This window comes from Drosophila subpulchrella, chromosome X (genome assembly GCF_014743375.2).
Source record: "Drosophila subpulchrella strain 33 F10 #4 breed RU33 chromosome X, RU_Dsub_v1.1 Primary Assembly, whole genome shotgun sequence".
Classification (NCBI taxonomy): domain Eukaryota; kingdom Metazoa; phylum Arthropoda; class Insecta; order Diptera; family Drosophilidae; genus Drosophila; species Drosophila subpulchrella.
The window spans coordinates 131567-147173 of record NC_050613.1 but is presented as its reverse complement, the minus strand read 5'-3'; positions in this window follow the sequence as shown (position 1 = coordinate 147173).

Sequence of the window (15607 nt, the reverse complement as noted above, 5' to 3'; positions counted from 1 at the left end):
CGAGGATTGTCGGTGTTCTGCTATCTAATAGCAGAACCGTATCCAGGTAATCAGTGTAGGGCTCCAGAGCAGCTAGATGCTGGCAGTATACGGAAGCCAGAAAGATGGTGCCATATCTTCCTGTGACACTCACGCACACTCCGCAGTCCGTCGTCAAAGCCTCGATGGGCATGCAGATGGCAGATGGGTCGTCCACGATGATGGCAGCTTTCTTCCTCCTATCGGCGAAGATCCTCATTCCTCCAGGCAGTCCAGTGAGTCGCTTGCCCGCGTCCACATAGGGCTCCTGGACTAGTGCGAACAGGTGGCCAGCATCTCTCATCTGCTTGGCAAGCTCGATGACAGCGCAACGGCCTCGACCACAATTCGCTTGGATGAAGCTAAACATTATCAATGTCTAGCTTGCACCCTGGCTAGCAGTTCGCCGTATATCGGGCAGCCACCCGAAAGCATATAATGCCCCGAGGGCATACCCTTGTGACGGCAGTTGCGGCAGTCCACCGCATTTCTGCACTTCGCCGCGACGTGGTCGTTCTGTCCGCACTGGCGGCAGACCTGTTTCTCTCGGGGGTATCTGCACTCGCTGACCTTGTGGTCAAATCCGAGGCATCGGTGGCAGGCGTAGGTGCGCACCTGTGACCGGCAGCGGTACGAAAACCACTTGATATACACTCTCCCGCCCTCGAGAACGGCCAGCGCCTGGTCGTCTACCTCCAGCGTCACATTGACTGTGGCACCGTCTGCAGCTGACCAGGGCTTGGTCGCCAGGACTACCGCCTTTTGAAACTCCCTGAGGCTCATTTCCTCGAAGTTTTTCTCCCTGAGCTCAATCATGAACTCGTCCGGTCCCACGGAGGTGTCCACATCCTGGACCGTAACAGGCGGCTTCGCAGCGGTGTTCCTCGACACCTTCAGGCCCACCTCGGCGAACTTTGCGGAGGCAACGACCTTCGACATCTCCGCCTGCGACGGCGTGCGAACGGGCGCTACCTCCTTGCGGATCTTCTCCGCGATCTGCCTGCCTGACAGGGCCGGGTCGTCGCACGCAACGACAGCCGACCATGTCTCCCGAATCTTCCGCGGTGCGGGTACGGTGGCAAGGGGGGCAACAGGGGCAGCAGGTGAGGCCACGTGATGCGCACCTCTAGCAGCAGTGGCTGCGTATGAGGCGGCCGAGGCGACCGGTGTCTGCCTCCTCAGTCGGTCCTCCAGCACTCCAATGCGGACCAGCAGGGCTCCGACGACCTCCTCGTAGCGGTTTGCCAATAGTTGCGTCTTGATGCTCACGGTAGGGCTTGCTACGTGGGACATCCTCATGATATCCGCACGGATGTCGCCCATCTCGGCAGCAACGGCTCCATTTCCCCTCCATTCCCTGTCCGAGAAGGATTTCTCTGGGCTGGCTGGCACGACGAAGGTCCCTTCATCAGCAGCAGCTGCGACTGCGGCAGCGTCGGCGGGGGCAGCGGCGGGGGCAGCGGCTGCGGCAGCGGCAGCGGCTGCGGCAGCGGCAGCGGCTGCGACTGCGGCAGCGGCAGCGGCGGGGGCAGCGGCAAAGGCGTCGGCAGGGGCAGCGGCGGTAAGGTCAGCGGCGGTTGCATCCAGCGCCAACATTTTACACCTCGAGGCTTCCCTCAGCGGCGCTTTGTTGCGCTTGCCTCTGGGGCGCCCTCTGCCCGAGCTGCTTCCACGGCTGCTCGCACTTTCGCTCCCGGACTCCACACCCTCCATTTTGGGTGGCGCCATCTGCCGGTTATCGGCCCTACTTCTTAAGTTCTTCGGTAGCCGAGACTTACCCTTTGCTATCAGCTGGTCCAAAAAAGCTCGGTCAGCTGATCAGCTGACTTAAGCTCAGCGGAGACACGAACCGCACAGCTGTGGCCGACTAAATGTGCCTAAATTAGGCAAACGCCTCTCTCGAGAGAGCGCCTCTCTCGCGACGCACGTGTCTTAATAAAAAATTTCCAATCACTAATTATCGTACTATTTTGCACAATGTACCTGTGGTTTTTCTGCCTAAATGCACTATACTCGCGTACGGAAAAACACGTCAGTTCTCGCGAGCAATCAAACACCGACTGTGTGTAGATAGGGACAGTGGGAATCGGATCCCTCCGCTTTTATTTAACGTGGCATGTTCCACAATGAAGGGATTACAACCACGGCATTCTAATATACCCACAAGTGAGTATATAATGCACGGGTCTAGATTAAGCGCCAAACCAACGCCCCGGACTGGAAGCTATAGCTATATACATAGCAACCACCCCAGTAGCAATTCGAGTGCTTACTTGTCGGGCAAGCACTCGCCCTTGCGTAGGGGCGAGATCTATCTAAAATCTCTGCCGTTCTGTGGGTCACAGCACCCGAGTTGTATAACGCAACATCCACGTCGAGCCCGAAGACCTTACCCGCGATATAGGTGTCAGCCACAGCCACCACGATACTCCCACTAGGGGGCCAACCTCAGTGGGCAGTCTTGGAACTGCTCAACCCGTGGTACCGAGATTACAGGCTCGGTAGGCCTCACCCCTTCAGCTCCGACGAGCTCGGATGGGGCAACCATTGCCATATTAGTCGCCTCCTACGGAAAGCTATGACAGGCTGTGGCAGTATTCTTCGCCGCTACCACACGGCAGGGGTTTTGGACTAAAAGTCCCTCCTCCTGCGGAACGCCTCGTCAGCAAACGTGTTGAGTCGTCGAGTCCTGTCCTCATCCTCCAGAATCCTTCCAAACGTCCAGTTTTCACCATCTCGCTGCACTCCAAGTCCATCAAGGTCGCGCAAATCTGCATAGAGGGGGCAGTCACACAAGACGTGCTGCCAATCCTCAACTGGATCGCCACATGAGCATGCGGCAGAGTCCGAGAGCGCTCTATTATGCAGAAATGGGTTTAACGATCCGTGTCCAGTGATCAGGAATCCGGTGCGCATCGGAAATCCGAAGTGTGGATTCCAAAATGCCAGAGTGACATCTGGGATGAACTTGTAGGTCACCCGTCCAGATGCATCTACGTCATCCCATCTGTCCTGCCATCTGTGCAGTAAGCACTGCTCCATACGCACCATCTTCTCTTCCCAGCTCAGACTCGTGAGGTCTTCGCCATACAGCAGATCGTATTCCTCCAGCGGGTATCCACGCTTTAGTTTGTATTTAACTGCCATTTGCATGGCAGCTAAATCAAACGGGGGAACGCCAGCAAGAACCTGCAGTGCCGCAGTGGACACTGTTCGGCATACCGGAAGGCTTCCCATAAGGATTAGCCTCTGGCAAGCAAGGAGTCGCCTCTTGGCCACAACTTGCTGCGTCGTAGTGACATACCATACCGAGGCACCAAATAGCGCACAGGGCACCATGAGTCCGGCATAGATGGTCCGTCTGGCTCGAGGACTGAAACCCCAGTCTACTCGAAGCACACGCGCCAATGCTGCAACGACTCCAGCCATACGCTGTCGAAGGTTCCCGACGTGCTCGAGAAATCTCAAGCCTTCGCTGACTGTGATGCCAAGGTACCGGCAGCTGCTTACATACGGCAAGTTTGCACCAGCAAATTTTACCGCAGGGGGGCGACTTGGTACACGCGAAGGGCCACGCGTAAAGTGTTCGCTTCCTTTAAGCAGCATAATTACCGTCTTACTGGTGGAAACGGCAACGCCGACTTCCATCCCCCACGTTTCAACGATGGACATTAGTTGCGCTCCTTTTGTCTCCAGCGCGAGTCGGGAGTTTCCCTCGACGAGAAGCAGCAAATCATCCGCATACGCACTCAGTGTGCAGTACGACTCAAGGCGCCGGATCAGTACATCTATCAGCAGATCCCAAATGAATGGGCCGCTGATTGACCCCTGCGGACAGCCTCTAGTTACGGGGACATCAACTTCCTCGTAAATGCTTCGGATGACTGCTCTTCTGCCTGAGAAGAAGCTCTGCCACAAGCCCATCTCTCGGCATCCCAACTCCGCCAATCGGCGCAGTGCAGCACTCCATTCCACATTGTCAAAGGCTCCCTTGAAGTCCACGAAAATGCCGAGCACGTATTTCGCCTGGCTGGCGTGAATACTGCTCTTCACGTGCATCCAAGCATCCTCCGAACTGCCACCTGCAGCCTTCCGGAAGAACTTCTCTCACACGATCTACCATGATGGCCTCCGGCACCTTTCCGAAAACCGGAAGCAGGCAAATGCCGCGGTACGACGATGGCTCACACCTGTCCTTGTGGGGTCCCTTGAGCAGAGCTACCACACGAGGGCATTTCCACTCAGCCGGGAAGTACCCCGACCGGATGCAGCTGGAATACATCGCCGTAAGAAGCTGAGGTATGGCACAGTATGACACAGCCTCGCAAATCGTACCGTTGATGCCGTCCATGCCAGGCGAGCGTTTGCTCTTCAACCTAGCGACACAAGAACCAACCTCAGAAACTTCCAGGGGCGGTGGGAATTCCTCCGCTGAGGCAATCGGTGCATCGGACTCCGCAACTGGGAAAATGTTGCGGAGGAGCACACGCGCACAGTCACTCCAGTTGGTGACTAGCTCGCCATTTACGCGAAGGCACCCAATCTCCGTCCGTTTCTTGCGACCTCGGCACATCTTGTAGACGCGCCCCCAGGGATCGTGTGAATTTTCTCCCACGAAGCGTCTCCAGCTGTCCTCCTTCGTCCTCAGGATGAGCTTCTTGTAGGCGGCCGAGGTAAGTCTCAGCTCACGCACAATAAGCTCGGCCACGTCGTCATGGCGACGACGTCTGGCATCCTGAAGTCGGCGCCTAAGTCTCCTGACTTCGCGGCGCATCGCACTAAGGTCAGCGGTCCACCAACCTGGTCTCGATCTCGGCGATCCTGCAGTCCTCCTACCCAGAACAAGGTCGCACACTTCGTGGACGATCTTGCGAAGGGTAGAGGCTAGTTGGTCCAGCGGCGATTCTGAGAAGTCTTCCGGAAGTTCGGTTGCCCTACTCACCATTTCCTGCTCGAACAACCGCCAACGTGCATTGGAGAAGTTCCAGGACGGCACCGGAGCTAGGCTCTCAACGGCTGTATCGGTCGTTGGGTTGGCCACAACAGTAACGATGTTGTGGTCACTCAACTCCCAATCGTCCACTCTCCACTCGTATGTGGCTAGCATAGATCCTGCAGCGTTGGCGATCGTCACGTCGATGTCGCTCCGTCCGTTGCTGGACTCGAACGTGTACACCGAACTTGGCTGGTTTAGAACCACGGCTTCCTTCTCCACAATCCACTGAGACAGCAGCTCACCCCGATTATAGTTTGCAAGTCCCTCAGCGTGAGGAGGGAGCTTGCTAAACCACATGGGGGATGCTGCGTTCGCATCAAGGCCAAGGATTGCGGGGGTTCTGCTGGCCAGCAGCAGGACCGCATCCAAGTACGCGAGGTACGGTGGTAAATCGGCATCAAACTGACAATATGCGGAGCATAGCAAGATTAAGCCAAATCTTCCTTTAATGCTCACACATACGCCGTACTCCGTGGTGAGGGGCTCTACTTGCATGCAGGTGACATCCTGGTGATTAACTAGGATGGCCGCCTTTCCTCCTCGATCGGTAAAACTCCTTATACCGTCAGGCAGCTCATCCATCCTCCCGTCGTTCACATATGGCTCCTGGACCAGTGCGAACAGGCTCTTGCTCTCTCGCAATCGGACTCCGAGCTCGATGGTAGCAGCTCGACCTTTGCCACAATTTGCTTGGATAAAGCTATACATTTTTAATGTCTAACATTCACCCGCGCCAGCACCGCCGCATACACAGGGCACCCGGGGGACAGCATATGGTGCGCCGATGGGTAGCCCTTGAAGCGGCAATTCCGGCAGTCCACCGGATTGGTGCAGCCTCGCGCATTGTGGCCAGTCTGTCCGCACTGTCGGCAGACCTTGTCGTTCTCCTTCATCCTGCAACTGGCCACCTTGTGGTCGAAACCGACGCACCTATGGCACGCATAAGTGCGCACCAAGGCCCGGCAGTTGTACGCAAACCACCCAATGTAGGCTTTTCCTCCGTCCAGGACATCAAGTGCCGTCGCGTCGACCTCTAGCGTCACGTTGACCGTGGCGCCATTAGCCTGCGACCAGGGCTTTTCGAGCCGCACCGTCCTCTTAAATTGTGCCAGGTCCATCTTGTCCTCGAAGTTGTTTTTATACAACTCCGTCATGAAGTCCTCGGGCGTGTGCGCAGTGTCGACGTTGAGTTAACAAAAGTTTGTGTGGTGAGGTGTATTTAGAGTGTACAAAATAGGTGGGGGGTTTTTTTCTTAATTTTATTAAATAAGCTTGAATATATACAAGAATAAAAGTGGTAGAAGAAGAGAAGAGGTAGAAAAGCTCCGATCCCGCGGAACTGCCGCAAAGCTATACTTCGCGGGACGGATGGCGGTCAGGTTGCCGCTCGTCCTTATGACTCGATGCGTCGACTCCGTTCTCGACGCCTAAGATCCTTCAGGATGCCAGCGGCCATGTTGGCTATCGCGTCCCACTTTCTTTGATCTTCCAGCATGCAGCTGATCACGTTGTCCGCTGTCAGGTTACAAACGGTTGTTGTTTCAGCTTCGGCTCGGTTCCTAGCGTATAGGGGGCAGATGAATAGCGCCAGGGCTTAGTCGCCAGGACCACCGCCTTCTGGAATTCTTTGAGGGTCATCTCCTCAAAATTCTTTTCCTTGAGCTCAATCATGAATTCGTCCGGTCCCACGAAGGTGTCCACATTCTGGACCGTCACTCGGGGCTTCGCGGCAGTATTCCTGGACACCATGAGGCCCACCTCGGCGAACTTTGCGGAGACAACGACCTTCGTCATCTCCGCCTGCGAAGGCGTGCGAATGATCGCGCCGCCCCGCTTCAGCTCACGCACCTCGTGCACTCTTACACCCAGAGCAGGCGCTACCTCCTTGCGGATCTTTTCAGCGATCTGCTTGCCTGACAAGGCCGGGTCGTCGCACGCGACGACTGCCGACCAGGTCTCCCGGATCTTCCGTGGTGCGGCTACGTTGGCAAGGGGGGAAACAGGGGCAGCAGGTGAGACGACGTGGTGTGCGCCTCTAGCAGCGGTGGCTGCATATGAGGCGGCCGAGGCGACCGGTGTCTGCCTCTTCAAACGGTCCTCCAGCACTCCAATGCGGACCAGCAGGGCTCCGATGACCTTCCCATACCGATTTGCCACGGACTGTACCTTGAGGCTCACGGTAGGGCTTGTGATGTGGGACATCCTCACGATCTCCGAGCGGATGTCGCCCATCTCGGCAGCGACGGCACCGTTCCCTGTCCACTCCCTGTCCGAGAAGGATTTTTCCGGGCTGGCTGGTGCGACGAAGGTCCCTCCATCAGCAGGGGCAGCGACGGGAGCTGCGGCAGGGTCAGCGGCGTGGGCAGCGGCGGAGGCAGCGGCAGGGGCAGCGGCAGGGGCAGCGGCAGGGGCAGCGGCAGGGGCAGCGACGGGAGCAGCGGCAGGGTCAGCGGCGGTTGCGTCGGCCCCTGCAATTTTCGCCAGAGGCCCAGGCTCCGCATGAGCTGCGTCCAGCGCCACAATCTTACACCTCGAGGCGTCCCTCAGCGGCGCTTTATTGCGCTTGCCTCTGGGACGCCCTCTGCCCGAGCTGCTTCCACGGCTGCTCGCACTTCCACTTCCAGACTCCACGCCCTTCACTTTTGGTGGCGCCATCTGCCGGTTATCGGCCCTACTAGGTAAGCTCTTCTCTAGTCGAGACTTAACCTTTTCTATCAGCTGGTTCCAAAAGCTCGGTCAGCTGATCAGATGATTTAAGCTCAGCGGAGACACGAACCGCGCAGCTGTGGCCGACAAAATGTGCCTAAACTAGGCAAACGCCTCTCTCGCGATGCACGAGCTTGAATGGAAAATTTCCAAAACGAAAACACGAATCTCGCCCGATTTTTGCGATGTTTTCACCAGAAAACACGCACACTCTGTTCTCTAGCACGAAACAAGAATTTTCGTACTATTTTGCACTCTGTATATGGGGTATTGCTGCCTAAATGCACTATACTCGGGGAGCGAAAAGGGCGATAAGCCAAGCAAACGATCTAGATAAGATCTAAATGCATACGCACAACACTATGATAATTATAATAAAAATATATATTCAAAAATCTTGAAATAAATATATATATATTGAAAACAAAACTTTTTCAAAATAATGGACTAAGTAATGAGAAATGAATTGATTGTCTAAGAAACATAATTTCTGAATAATGATATTAATAAAACAAAAAATGAAGATAATAAATAAAAATTAAAAAAAAAAACATGATCGTTAAAGAACACAAAAAAAAAGAGAACAAGATTTTGAGAATAGAGAATAGGGTATTTTTGATAAATCAAAAGATAACAGAGCCCCTGTAATTTCCTATGCAAATAGATGGATAGGTACGAATGGAAAAATAGGTGAAAAATAAACACAAACGTCGCTAAAAATATTTTAATTATGCCGACAAATAAAGCGATAAGGAAACCTTTAGAAAGGTCCCCGAATTTTCTGAGCGAGTGCAAGCCATTGCACAACTCACCAATGTCAATCAATGAACTCGAAAATGAATACATTGAAAGATAAAACCTACAAATTTCACCATTGATCCATTGCACTGCAACACAAAAAGGAATTATTCTGAGTATAGTACCAAATTGTAAGATTTGGAAAACTCCCTGAAGGAATCACATGAAGCTTTAGCAGTTAATCTGATCAAGACTAAGCTAAAAGGCCATGCACGAAACTTAATAGACAATGAGAATTCAATCTCAGAAATAATAGAGAAACTAAAAAATAAAGTTAAAGGAGAATCAGTTGATGTCATTTCGGCAAAACTATTGAATCTCCAACAGAGACAGAAAACAGCCAATCAATACGTTGAAGAAGTAGAGAAATTGGCAAAGGCACTAGAAGGAGCCTACATAAATGACGGACTGTCCTCAGAATTAGCCACTCAGTAAAGCAAAACACATGCCGTCAAAGCAATGACCATAAACTGTACAATCGATAAGATTAAACTTATCATTGAGGCTGGCACATTCAACACATTGGATGATGCCATGTCCAAATTCGTAAACAGTTGTACAGATGCAACAGGCCAATCAAACACGGTCCTGTTTTACAATAGAAGTAACCGTGGAAATTACCGCGGAAGAGGTATTTTCCGCTCTTATAACAACAATAATAGTAACCGTGGTCACTATAACAATAACAGAGGACGAGGCCAAAATAGAGGAAGTTATAGAGGAAATAACCACCAAAATAGGGGTTATTACTATAACAATAATAATAACAATAATGTTAGGGTAGCCCAAAACGTTTCGGGAAACTCCCAACAATCTTTAGATACCAAGCAATAGGAACCACAAAAATTCACACTATCAATCTCAGCCAAAATATATTTGTAACTTTCAAAAGTGTCGCAACCGGAAAAGAACTATTTTTAGTAGACACTGGTGCGGACATATCTATACTCAAAGAAAATTCAGATGTTTTTCCTAACATTCAATCCGACTATGTAATAAACATACAAGGAATCAATCAAGAAATTACAAAATCTATAGGACAAATATCCATTCAGATACAGACTTCTAAATATATAATCCCACATAACTTTCATATTGTAAATTTACAATTCACTATTCCCTGTGATGGAATATTAGGAATCGACTTTATCAAAAAATACAACTGTCAGTTAGACTTCAAGCAATCCGAAGATTGGCTTATAATTAGACCAAGTAACTTAAAATTCCCAATTTATGTTCCGATAACATACAGCACACCACCGCCAGACAGTTGGAACAGTAGAAAGAAGTCACAGAACATTTAACGAATACATACGCTCATACATATCGATTGATAAAAATGATTGGGACGTATGGTTAAAATATTTCGTATTCTGCTTCAGCACTACACCCTCAATGGCACATGATTACTGTCCATATGAGTTAGTTTTTGGCAAAACATCGAATTTGCCAAAACAATTTAATACCATAAAAATCATAGAGCCTATATATAACATAGATGATTATGCTAGAGAGAGTTAATATAGATTAGAAATAGCACATAAAAGAGCTAGAATTATGATAGAGGAAAATAAGAGGAAAAACAAAGAATTTTATGACCTTACGGCTAATGAATGATATATCTATAGGAGATAAAGTTTTATTATTATTTTATTATTATACCATATACGGTAGAAAGTTTAGAAGATAACAAAAATATAATAATTTCAAACAATAACAAGGAAGAACGCTATAGTCGAGTACCTCGACTATCAGATACCCGTTACTCAGCTAAAGGGACCAAAGGAAAATGGAGATATGCAAGCAGCAAATGCGCTACCTACCGGCGGTAGACAGATTTAAGCGTTGTGGGCGTTAGAGTGGGCGTGGGAAAGTTTTTTTAGATCAATCGATAGGTATTGACGAGACCAATACATTTCAGTTAAAATTTTTTTATCTAGCACGAAAATTGTGGGCGCCACAGGCTTGTGCGGCTTTTGGGCGTCAGAGTAGGCGTGGCACATTCGCGTAACAAACTTGCGCTGCGCTCAAGCCTACGGATATTTTCCGAGATATCCGCGCTCATATTAACGATTTTTTGAAGTTTGTAGGCGGTTTGTGGGCGTTAAAGTGGACGTGTCAAACTTTTTTTTAGGTCAATCGGTAGGTATTGATGAGAACAATACATTTCAGTTAAAATTTTTATTCTAGCATCAAAGCTGTAGGAGCCACAGTTTTGGGCGGATTGTGGCACTCTTTTGAAATAAACTTGAGCTGCGCAGGAATCTCAGGAATCTGCATACCTAATCCCAGTATTGTAGCTCTTATAGTTTCCGAGATCTCAGCGTTCATACGGACAGACGGACATGGCTAGATCGACTCGGCTAGTGATCCTGATCAAGAATATATATACTTTATGGGGTCGGAAACGCTTCCATCTGCCTGTTACATACTTTCCGACGAATCTGGTATACCCTTTTACTCTACGAGTAACGGGTATAAAAATAAGAAGCAAACAGTACATAAAGATAGACTAAAAACTTTTATTTCATAATCAGTTCATTACTCTTACAAATATTTCAAGTATGGCCATACATAGAAGTAAAAACGTAATTACACAAAAAAAAAAAAAAACATTAAAAATTAAAATGCATAAATTTATATATATATATTCTTATATACAAATAAATATATTAAGAAAATAACTCCATATAATTACGTTATTTTTCTAAAGGAGGGAGATGTAGTATGTTCACATATTGAATGCACACTGTACTCAGTGATTCACATTTATATTATTACATATACATTGTAGCACTTGGCCACAATAAGTAAGCCACAAATACAAGTCCCAAACAGTTCTTCAAGTGCCCGGTAATATGATCTCCATTTAGTGCACTGGGATTGGGCTGGGACTGGGCTGGGACTGGACAGTGCTGAGTCCGCATATTTGACATGCGCGACCGCTCTGTCACCAAGTGAACATAAGACCTCCCCTCCGCCGCGGCGACTCTTCGCCAGCGGCTACTAATACATACATCTATACATAAGCATTGAACGCTGTCTGCCGGCGTCTCTGGCGGCGCAGCTACACTCTCAGTAGCTGTACAAAGAATTGTAATAGAGTTAAGAATTCATTGATTAAAGATAACTCTAACTAAAAGGTTGGCGTACAATCTTAATTAAGACAACGTATTACAATTGGGACAATAGCTACCACACATCAGCTTTGTCTAAAAATATATAAAAAATATAAAAAAAAAGGAGAAGTTAAGCTAAAAACGAAAGCCCATACTACGAAATAAATATAATTAAAAAACAAGAATATAACTTACATAGCTTTCGTAATTTCCGTCCACTATTTTAGTGTCCATTCCTTGGAGGTCCTCGGCTGTGCAAAGAGGAAAGGAGAGCTCCATGTTCTCCACTTACTTGCTCTCCACCTTGCCCGACTGCCTTATGTAGGCAGTTAGGGTGCCCACTGCCTCTGTAAGGGCACTTAGGCTTTAGGCCCCTTACTTCCGTCAGAAGCTCCTCTATGTTTTTTTCCATCTCTAAATAAAATGTAAAGAAAAATACAAAATATAACTATCATTATCCAAATTTTAAAAAAAAACTTACTGTCCAGTCTGGCGCTCTGGGAATCCTCTAAAAAATTTAAATGGTTACTAACTAGAAAAATTAAGAAAAATATTATACATACCGCTCGAGTTTAGGCAAAAGCGTTTCGGCGCACTCATTTTAACACTTTCCAGAAATAATATATAAAGAAATTAAATGAAAAATACCGAAGCAAATAAGAAAAAAATAAAAATAAAACAAACAATAAAAATAATGTATGTGATAAAAGAAAAATAATAAAAATAAAATATAATTAAAATAAGAACTAATTAAAGTTTTTTCGGTTTTCGAACCGGGTAGGTGAATCTTCAAAAGACATAAAGAGCGCCGTCGCTGTTTTATAAAACGCCAACGGACTAAACACCTCCGATTTTAAAAGAAAACAAGGAAGAACGCTATAGTCGAGTACCTCGACTATCAGATACCCGTTACTCAGCTAAAGGGACCAAAGGGAAATGGAGATATGCACGCAGCAAAGCGAGATTGAAAAGCGCCACCTACCGGCGGTAGACAGATTTAAGTGTTATGGGCGTTAGAGTGGGCGTGGCGAATTCGCGTACTGCGTGGCAATTTGTACTGCGTACAAGGCTACGGAATCTAAATCTGAGAGCCCAATTCTCTATTTTTGATAGTTTCCGAGATATCCACGTTCATATTTATGATTTTTTGAAGTTTGTGGGCGGTTTGTGGGCGTTAAAGTGGGCGTGGCAAACTTTTTTTGGGTCAATCGATAAGTATTGATAGGAACTATACATTTCAGTTAAAATGTTTATTCTAGCATCAAAACTGTAGGATTCACAGATTTGGGCGGCTTGTGGGCGTTAGAGTGAGCGTGGCACTCTGCTGAAACAAACTTGCGCTGCGTAAGAAGCTCAGGAATCTGCACGTCAAATCTCAATAGCCTAGCTCTTATAGTTTCCGAGATCTCAGCGTTCATCCGGACGGACAGACAGATGGACAGACGGACATGGCTAGATCGACTCGGCTAATGATCCTGATCAAGAATATATATACTTTATGGGGTCGGAAACGCTTCCTTCTGCCTGTTACATACTTTTCGACGAATCTAGTATACCCTTTTACTCTACGAGTAACGGGTATAAAAAGAGATGCTACTGGTAAACCATAGGCAAAAGTTATGGCTATCTCTTTAGCAGTTATAAATTTTTGTCTAAATTCCAAGGGGAGTTCAGACGCTAAATTATAAATTATATTTATAGGAGTTGATTTTATAAAACCAAGGGCACGTCGTAAATAAAAATTTATATGCACTTTTATCTTTTTAAAAACAACAGCAGAAATATTAGCAAAAGACAAACACACCCAAAAAAAAATCTTCGAGTGTCAATTTGATAAGTGTGGGTGAAAATGACACTACACCTAGGATCAAATTTTTGGGATCAATTTGATCCTAAGTGAGTGTCAAAAGTATACTACATTGTATGAAAAATCTTTTTGATCCTAATTAGTGTCATTTTGACCAAATCCAGGGTCTCGTCGATACCAATAATTGTATTTTTATTTTCGAAATTCGAACTGCGCCTATCGTGCAAGCAAGCGCAGTTATCGATAAATCATTGTGAGCTCGACATTGCGTAAAAGAGACAAATATTTCAGTTCAAGGTGCTAGTGTTTATTGAATCAGGTAAGTACATCCCTAATAATATAATATGTAATATGTAATGTACTTTGCGGTTACATACATACATATTTACGCAGGAATGTGTATCTATTCGTTACAGCGATCTTCGAATTCATAGATACACACTGCACATATATATATATGTAAGCATGTAAGCACTGACGGTGACATCGCTTGCAATTTTTGAATGCAATATTTTTTTTTCTCATTTAAGTTCACTACGGAGGACAACGTTTCTATGCAGATGGCCCGCCTATCCACGTATGTACACTTGGTCGACGGCAGCAAATTTATAAAATTAAAAATATACATATAACTTCAATAAAAAAGCCAAATTTGTATTAAAAAAAATGATAAATAAATTATTGGTCTTTTTTTGGGTGTGAAATCAACAATTTATTCGTTTCATATTGATACTAAAATCATATCAAGTTGACTTTAAAAACAAGGAAGAACGCTATAGTCGAGTACCTCGACTATCAGATACCCGTTACTCAGCTAAAGGGACCAAAGGAAAATGGAGATATGCAAGCAGCAAATGCGCCACCTACCGGCGGTAGACAGATTTAAGCGTTGTGGGCGTTAGAGTGGGCGTGGCAAAGTTTTTTTTAAATCAATCGATAGGTATTGACGAGACCAATACATTTCAGTTTAAATTTTTTATCTACCATGAAAATTGTGGGCGCCACAGACTTGGGCGGTTTGTGGGCGTTGGAGTGGGCGTGGCATATTCGCATAATAAACTTGCGCTGCGCTCAAGCCTACGGAATCTAAATCTGAAATCTCGTTTCTCTATCTTTGATATTTTCCGAGATATCCGCGTTCATATTTACGATTTTTTGAAGTTTGTGGGCGGTTTGTGGGCGTTAAAGTGGGCGTGGCAAATTTCTTTTAGGTCAGTCGGTAGGTATTGATGAGAACAATACATTTCAGTTAAAATTTTTGTTCTAGCATCAAAACTGTAGGAGCCACAGTTTTGGGCGGTTTGTGGGCGTTAGAGTGGGCGTGGCACTCTTTTGAAACAAACTTGCGCTGCGCAGGAATCTCAGGAATCTGCATGCCTAATCCCAGTATTGTAGCTCTTATAGTTTCCAAGATCTCAGCGTTCATACGGACAGACGGACAGACGGACAGACGGACAGACGGACAGACGGACAGACGGACAGACGGACAGACGGACATGGCTAGATCGACTCGGCTAGTGATCCTGATCAAGAATATATATACTTTATGGGGTCGGAAACGCTTCCTTCTGCCTGTTACATACTTTCCGACGAATCTAGTATACCCTTTTACTCTACGAGTAACGGGTATAATGAATGACCCGAATCAGTATCAAATTACTGCGAAATATTGTCAATGTGACCACATATTCTTACTAAAAAATGCCAATGCGTAGTGTCCTTTTGACACCAAAAAGTATCAAATTGATATTTTCGAAAATATCAAAATGACACCAAAATAGTGTCAATTAGATGTGCTTCGTATCAGAGATTTTTTGACACTCAATAGTATCACATTGACACCTAAATAATGGCATATTGATGACGATTTTTTTTTGGGTGCAGTGTGTTTGGTATTCCACGGAACCCTCCCGTTTTATTGCATTTCAAATATTGTGACCCCTCGTTATCTTCTGAGAATGAGCAGCAGAAAGTGAACGTGTGTACCCACGAACCCGAATCTCACCCCCTACCCTCGAGTCCTTGCTCATGATTGCTTGTGCGCGAAGGTGTGAAATTTCAATTTTGTGAGTTTTGTTCAACATGTGCAGTTTTTATTTTAGAACAGAGAAAATTATACCATTGGAAAGGGCTTGAAAAATGCTTTTTTTTTAGTGAGGGGGT